Genomic DNA, 7,902 nt, shown 5'->3' with positions numbered 1-7,902 from the left:
AGTTGCCTGAACTGTTTTTCTTTTTTTTTTTTTTTTTTTTTTTTTTTTTTGAAGCAGGGTTAAGGTGAACTCCTAAGCAATTGTGAAGTGAGGCCCCACCTCTTCCAGCCTGACCTGCAAGCTCAGGTTACTCTCTCCTGTCTGGTTCAAAGGATCCATCAGTGAGCCTCATGCTTGCCTGCTGCCCACTGCCTTCAGCCCTGACCCTGCCAAGGAGCCTGGCACAATAACAGTTTGTAGAGTTCAGACCTTATTTCAGGAAGATTTGCTGGCGAACACGAGGTTAAGGATGGACTAGCACCACTTGAGAAGAGATTCAACAACCAAACCACTGCAAACAGAAGCTGAGCAATATAGTCCTTTCCTCTTTTTAAAAAAATGGTAAAATCCACGTCCTTCCTGAAGAAGCCGTCAGGGGCACGACTCTGGCAGTGATGGCTCTGACTTCACCTGCCTCTGCAAATGAGTCACAGAGTGTTATAAAAAGCAAGGACCTGCCAAGCCTCATTTCTTGGAACTGAGTGGAAATTTCAGCAAGCAGCTGCTCTTTCATTAGTTTATACTTTTCCTCTGCAGGTTCCTTGAAGAGGGCCTGGAATCACAAAAACTTTGTAAAGCTGTCCATCCTTGGATAGCAGTGGCTCAATGGAAATGGCTGTTTGGTCTAGGTAAGATACTGTTCTTCGTGAGGAATCTTGGTGAAGCCTGGAAGGAGCCTCCGGAACATAATTAAACAGGTGTGTAAGTCTTTCAGGATTGGCAATTGAATCCTATCAAAAATCAGGAACAGAACCTCAAAAATCAGATTAGCTCTCCTATATACTACCTGAATGGAGGCTGTGTCTAATGCTGTTTTCCTGTGTCTAATGCTGTCAAAAGATTTATGTTTTCAAGCTTTTCTCTGGAGTCTCAAAAGGCAAAAGCTTATTTGAGAGTGAAATCAGTGAAAACCGAGGTTCTCGTGGAACAACCCCATTTTAGGAGGGGAGTGGCTCATCATAGAAATCACGGCTGTAGCGTGAGGACTTTGGCTACCTGTAAACGTGCCAATAGTATCTGGACACGGGACTATTCCCCTGTGCTGAGTGAAAGACACGTGTAAATTGTCAGAGTCGGGAGGAATGTGGTGCCAGATGGAAACAACATAAACAGCTGGGAGATTTCATCCGGGATTTCAAGCGAGGATGGGAGACTTACATTCTCGCCGTCCACTAATTCCAAAGGTGGTTTAGATACACCTACTTCTCCGGGGAAGGATTTTGCTTTGGAGCGTCGGTAGGTTTTATCGCGTGGCTTCTTATTTAATTTTTTTTTTTTTTTTTGGCGAAGGCTTACGATGACTTTAAACAACTCCCGTATTTCAGCGCCGCTCCGGGGGAGCTGCTGCTCAGCACCTTTGCGTTTGCGTGAGCGCCCGGTGAGGCGCGGCGGGGAGCGGCGGAGGGGCGAGGCGGCCCCGCACATCCCGCACAGCCCGCGGGGCCGGGGCTGGAACGGGGCTGAGGCTGGAGCCCGGGCCGGGGCTGGAGCCGGGGCCGGGGCGGGGCGGCGAGCCGGCAGAGGGAGCTCGGCTCCGCTCCCTCCGCCGCTGCTCCCGGTGCCCGGCGCCCGCCCCGCACCGCTCCGGCACTTTGTTGGGAGCCCCCGCGCCCGCCCCTGCCCGGAGCTCGCCGGCGGCGAGCGGGGGAGCCCCGGCCGTGCCGCCCGGAGCCCCGCGGGGCGGCAGGAGGGCTGGGTGGAAGGTAAGGGGTTGGCGGGGTGGGAGAGGGATTTCCCTCGGGCGCCGAGCCCCCCCCTTTTGTTCCGCGACGCCGAAAGCCGCCGGGGCAGCGCGCACGGGGTGGGAACGGGGCGAATTGCGGGGCGCTGACCCGGCCAGTCCGCGGACCCGCCGCCGCTCGGGCAGGGGCGGCCGAGAACTCCCTCCCGGGCTGGGCACGGCGCTCGCTGCTGCCGCCGTTCCCCCGCCGTGGCTTTATACCCGCGTCCCTCTCCGTGTGTGTGTGTATGTGTGTAGGTGTGCGTGTATTTTCCCCCTCCCACTGCGGTAACGCCGCCGCACCTTGCCCGCCGGGCTCCCACCGGGCTTAGGATCCGCCGCTGCCCGGGGAGGACACCATCGGTGCCGGTGCCTTCCTCCTCGTCCTCCTGCCTCACCTTCGACCAGGTGACTTGCCTTTCAGTCCTTATTGTGATATTTCTTCCCCGGTGTTTGAGCTGCCTTTTCCACCTGTATTGCTGGTATCGGGCGAAGAGCAGCTTTCGGGTGAGATATTCCTGTTGCATGCCTGCGTTTCTTTGGTGCTCTCCCCTGCTGTGTTTCGTCTCCCCCGCTGTTTAGTCCTTTCCCTCTATCTGGTAACTTTCCCTGGCGTTTTCCTCCTCCTGCCCCTCTCATCGCCATGACACGCACTCCCTGCCAGGGCTCAAGTGACCTGGACACACGGTGGAAAACAGGTTCGTGGCATTTTGCGGCATGATCTAAGGTGTTCCTGTCCCCTTGTAACCTCAGTAGGGTTGCATTGTATCCATGAAAAGCTAGACATCTCAGCTTCCACTAAACCGTAGTTTCAAGCCAGTGAGTAGCAGGCAATAGAAGAAAGCTTGGAACAAGTTTTTCTTTAACGATGTTGTTTGGGAACCAATCCTCCCACTCAAAAATTGTGCTTTGCCTTGGCTTATGGGTCTCATACCCTCCAGAGCTACAGACGTGCAGTGGTGTGACCTTTTGTAGAGTCTGCTTTGTTTACTTGAGGTGAAGTACTGAAGATAAAAGTCCTGCTGCTCTGTGTTGTGTCTGCTGAAATATTAACCAAATGATGGATCTCACGTGCCTTTGCAGCGTAGATTATATTAATAATTAATAATAATATTAATTAGGCCTCTCCATCATCAAAAATAAGGTCCTCCTCCCTTCCTATTGACCATATTCCTTCTTGTTTGTGATTGTGCAATGACTATATGTCAGCTACAAAAGTTGCTTACATGGGAGAACATAAAAATGACTATTTTTGTTGTTAGCAACTGGAAATACTGCATCAGCATTGTGTGTCCCGTCTCCTTTCCATGGAAATGCTGCTACCCTTGCCCTTAGAGAAGAAGCCTCTCCTAGGCCAGGCTTGAAGTGAGTTTGTATCCTCTCAGCGAGCAGTGGGCATTGCAAAGAGCTTACAGGGTTTCCAGGGTGTAAGGGAGACGCAGCCTATCTCCTCTTGATTCACAGTTCACAGTGAGTGTAGCATCATTAGCATGCAGGTATCATCAGGTAATGAGATACTGTGCTCAAGGCTCCACAGAAGCAGGTTGCAGCTGCTGGTTGCCTTTTACTGGGAGAGACTGTGGAAATATAAGTGGCTTCAGACTGTAATTGTCCAGCTGGCTTGTATTGTCAGACACTCATAATGGCTGCAGTATTGAGTTATGACTTCTCATAGCTCAGAATGTGTGTTTCTGATTGCCTGTAATTTTGAAAGCAGTCAAAGCATCCCATTAGATTTATTTGGAGGGAGGTAACACCCCACAAGCAACAACACCCAGTAGTGATTAGGTGCCGTGTTATTTATAGCAGTAATAGAGAGGGCAAGATTAGTCTAAAGTTACTTCTGCTGTGAAATGCACAGATGGAAAAAAAAAATACAGAATTTTTGCACTTGGTGACAACTAAATTCTGAAAATACGATTTATTTTCTTTCTGTCCATAGTCCATCTGTAAATGGCAAATCAGTCACATTAACTGTTGCATTTTTTTTGTCCTGTGGGCAAAACCTTATTAAAATCTAACATCTGAAGTCAAATAATTGGAGGATCAATGAGGATCAAAATAGGTTAAATATGTAAGAACTTCTAAATTACTGTGGTGAGAGAAGACTTGAAGTCCACACGATGAAGACTGCACTGATAAAGTGTTTGCTAACTTTGATTTCAGTGTCTACCACTTGTTGCTCTTATGCTCCTAGTTATGGTTCCTGCATCTCTTCTCATATAGTGAATGACTGGTCAATGGTGTGAGATTTTCTTGAAGACACAGCTTTTAGCTGTGCCAGACAGAAAAAGGAAGCCCTTTGGTATATGACCCATCCAGAATCTTCTCTCTCTGAAGTGGGGTTGGTGGCCAGAAAGAAAAGACTCTTAACTCCTCTGTCGTGCTTCTGGTGCAGTGTGTGTGGCCCCATTCTTGTATCTCACTCCAAAAGGAATCAGAAAGTTTCTTTGCTTGTGTGTTTTCTGCATGTGGATGGGTCTGCTGCTCACATTTCATTTGAAACCAGGATTTCTTCCTGCTTTCTCACTTAACAGCATCTGTGTCCCCTCTGTCCATGGGGATTCAGTTTTCATCATTCTAGTCCTGAGCTGGATTCCCAAGGAGGCTAATCAACAGCTCATGGTTAGAAGGCTTTTCACTGATTTTTGTGATGCCTGAAATACCGTTTTTCCTCATGGTAGGGCCATACTTACACAGTACCCATAAAATTAATAGTGAAGTTGGTATGTTTTTCAAGGTGAAAATTCAATATATGAGACTCATATCTTGTTCTCAGGACTAGTTCTCTAGTTTTTTCAGTATTAAATCCTTTGCATTACCAGAAACTAGAATTCCTGCTTTTGGAGAGGGATGTATCTGGTGCCATTTTATCTTAACTCCAGAGTTGGATTCTGATTTATCTATCAATTTATTCATCCAACACGCTGAATTTCTCAGTTTTGTACAGGTCTTGATTTAACTCTGATACCTAGGAATTTCAGTTTTCCACCCTGGATCCCAAGATTTTACATTTTGCTGGGAACTTCAGTCCTGAACGACTTCTGAGTTTCTCCCCGTGGTGCCCATGGAGGAACTTAGGTATAAAGTTGTAGGAAGTTTTATCTAAGTCAGTGAGACTGTTTGGGGTGTGTGTAGAAAACATTTTCGTAACTGTTTATAAAACAGAGCTCTTCAGTCACTGAAATGGAATGTTAAGGTGTCTTTTATAGCTCTTGATACTCAGAGATCCTGCATAATTGCTTGTTCCCTGGTGAAGTTAGTCAGAGCCTTCTTGGAAAGACCATGATGATGTGGGAAGAAGCAACCAGCACATCTGTTTTGTGGGGAGGGACTTTTTTTTATTTTTTTGTTTCCAATTGCGTGTCACGGACACTGGGGGGGTAAAAAATGAATCACAAATGGAAATATTGTTAGCATTAGCTCTTTAGGATCTGTTTTCATTTTGAGCTGTGACCATGAGCCCACAATCACTAACACATGCCTTTGATTGTAACGTCAGTTTTAGTGAAATTTTTAAATATTAGCCAACTCAGGGCCTTGAATTGCTACTAGTTAAACGCTTCCAGTCCTTTCTTCCCTTTCCTCTCTATTCCACTGTCTCGGTAATTAAAGTTAGGCATGCTGTGAATCTCCACAGGGTTGAGATCTAACATGGAAATAGCAAATTACAAATTACTTTCTTTGCATTTTTTATCTTTGTCTTTTTATGAATAGACTTCAGCAACCTTATGCATTCTGGATAGACAAAGTTAGCAGATGTGTCTAGCCTCAAAGGTTCAGAGTTAGTATTTTCCATGAAGTTATCCATTTCTGTGGGATTTTCTGTTGTGTAGTTTTCTGATGCGTGACAGGCATCTTCATTACTGTGGTGACAGGGGATTCTACTTGCCTTTGTTCTTAAAGCCTCACTCACGTTGTCGTTTTGACCAGCCATGGAGATTGCCATGTTCTCTATAAAGCTACAGCAGAAAGCAGGAAATCAAAACCAAACAGTATAAAACTCTGAGTTGTAAAATGCTGAACCCTTTGTCGTGTAATGCTGCGAAACCTTTGAGTATTTCAACAGAATATTTAGAAAAAAAGTCGTAAACTTTAGGAATGGTATCTGTTGAGTGAGGGTAGGAGTTATGAATGTTCAGTCCTACTAAAAATAGGTTTTGTACAGGTAACATAGTGTTTGGTTTTGGGGGGGGATTTGATTTGTGTGTTTTGTTGTTTTGTTTGTTTTTGGTTTTGGGTTTTTTTAAGAATGCATTGGATTTAGATGAGATAGAGGATTTGTCTTTTAATAATCCAAAATGTTACAGCTTAAGTATTTTCTGGATTTCAGAGATTACCACTGCAGGTAAGGGAACATCCAATTTCTTTCAAGACTTCCATAAGCATAAAGGAATTGTGTTCAGCTGACTTAATGGTGAAGCTGCCAGAGCTGGTTCTTGGGGTGGGGAGCTGGAGTGTGCTGTAGCTGCTGGATGCTACAGACTAAATCTACTGCAAGGGTTTCACTGTAAGCCTTAATGTCTGTAGCCCAGGAATGTTTGTAACTGGAAAATATGGGGATGACTCCTGGGGATTTGTGTGTATTACTTTCATTTCTGCTCCTGCATGTAAAAGCATTTTTAGAGATGGACCAAGTAGAAAAACAGGCACGAGGCTTGCTGCTTCTCCCATCAGCACTCCCTTCTCCTCCCACTCACCTTCCAGAAATTGTCCCAAGTACAAATTGAAGCTGAAAGTGAGGTGTTTGCAGTACCTGTTTGTTGCTCATTAGATAGGCCCAGACCCATTAGGAAATGGTATTTAATGTACTACACCTTCCTAAAACAGCTCCATAAATCGTGATTTAAAAATCATGTGAAATACACGAGATCACAGAAGTCCATTTGCCCTTCAATACTTGCAGATACCTGGTGACATACAAGATTACCCCAATTTTATCGATGTTTTAACTTGAAGTAGACTTTGATGCTGCTGTGATTTGTTCCCTTAATGCTCCTAGTGAATTTTATTTCACCTGAAACGTGAACTTTGTTTAATGAGCACTTTCTTTCATTCTGGGGCAATTGAGAGGGCTTAATTCATCCCTCTGAATGCTCTTTTCATGAAGACTGAAGACTCTGCTCTTCATTCTCATGTACTCTTCCTTCTTTTGATGCTTTAGCTCTTTTTACTTGGTTTCACAGTGTGTCTGAGGTGTTGTCTTCTCTATTTCCTGAGTCAAAGGTCTCTTTGTTTACAGTGTAAATTATAATTTGGACTAAATAGCCTTGAGCAAACCTTAATTTTCTAACCCATAAGTGAGTTAACACTTGGTGTTTTGGGGAGTTAGGTATCTGGTTAATGCAGGGATTCATCAGATTCAGCAGAATCCCAGTGTACATCATAAAAATATTTTTGAATGCACAGTTCTGTTATTCAGAGCATGTGAATGTGAACCTTTGTACAAAGAGTGAGATATTCATCTTGTGTGTTGAGTTTTTCATGTAGCTGAGTGCTTTTGACAGTGATCTAGCAAAGATAATGCAATGAAACTGAGTTACATCATGAGGAGTTCGTGATATCAAGTTGTAATAAAATTCAGCTTGATGATCTTCTATGCAATTTTAAAACTGGCATGGAAAAGTCAGCCTTTTATAGTTGTGCCTCTGAAGTAATTTTCAGCTTTGTACATATCTTGAGAAGCCAGCAGGTGTATTATACTGCCTTCAGTTGGAGTTATAAATATACATCTATATTTCACATTCAGAATTGGGTAGCAGGCTTTATATTTAAATATATGTTTTCTTTTTCCATGTCCTCTCAGACTTGCTTTTCCCAAAGTGGAATTACTTATTCTCTTCTCCACTTCTAGCCTTATTTATTGCTTGGTGATCTTCTGTGCTCTCACAACCTCAGTGTAATGTTGGTTTCCTCTTTCTGTTTCTTTTTCTTCCTGTATTCAAGGATAAAGACTCGTCCAGGGGTGAGGGCAGAGGGGTGGGAGGTGGGAGGGTGGGGTCTCTTTCTGGTTTAGCTGCAAACTTCGTTATGGGTAATAAATCCCAGCTAACTGGTTAATTAGCCTCATGGTGCTATCTCACTTACAGAGGGCAGGACAGGGTAAGGAATATGGACTTTGCACCTTAGTGTCCATTAGGTAA

General features: G+C 44.8%; 1 protein-coding gene across 5 annotated transcripts in view; it reads left to right on the top strand.

Moving 5' to 3' along the window:
* Positions 1 to 979: 979 nt before the first annotated feature.
* EPS8 (epidermal growth factor receptor pathway substrate 8) overlaps positions 980 to 7,902 on the top strand; it is a 137,115-nt gene continuing 130,192 nt past the window's right edge. The window contains exon 1 of one of the 5 annotated variants that reach the window (XM_027699737.1): positions 980 to 1,275. The gene's annotated coding sequence lies outside the window, so the exon portion shown is untranslated. Of the gene's footprint in view, positions 1,276 to 1,656; positions 1,743 to 7,902 lie in introns of those variants that run through there. The other 4 variants (XM_027699735.1, XM_027699733.1, XM_027699739.1 and 1 more) reach the window with 4 other exon arrangements.

This window comes from Neopelma chrysocephalum, unplaced genomic scaffold (assembly GCF_003984885.1).
Source record: "Neopelma chrysocephalum unplaced genomic scaffold, ASM398488v2 Primary Assembly neopelma1_139, whole genome shotgun sequence".
Lineage (NCBI taxonomy): Eukaryota > Metazoa > Chordata > Aves > Passeriformes > Pipridae > Neopelma > Neopelma chrysocephalum.
The sequence above is the reverse complement of the archived record's forward strand: the minus strand, read 5'-3'. Positions and strand labels throughout refer to the sequence as shown.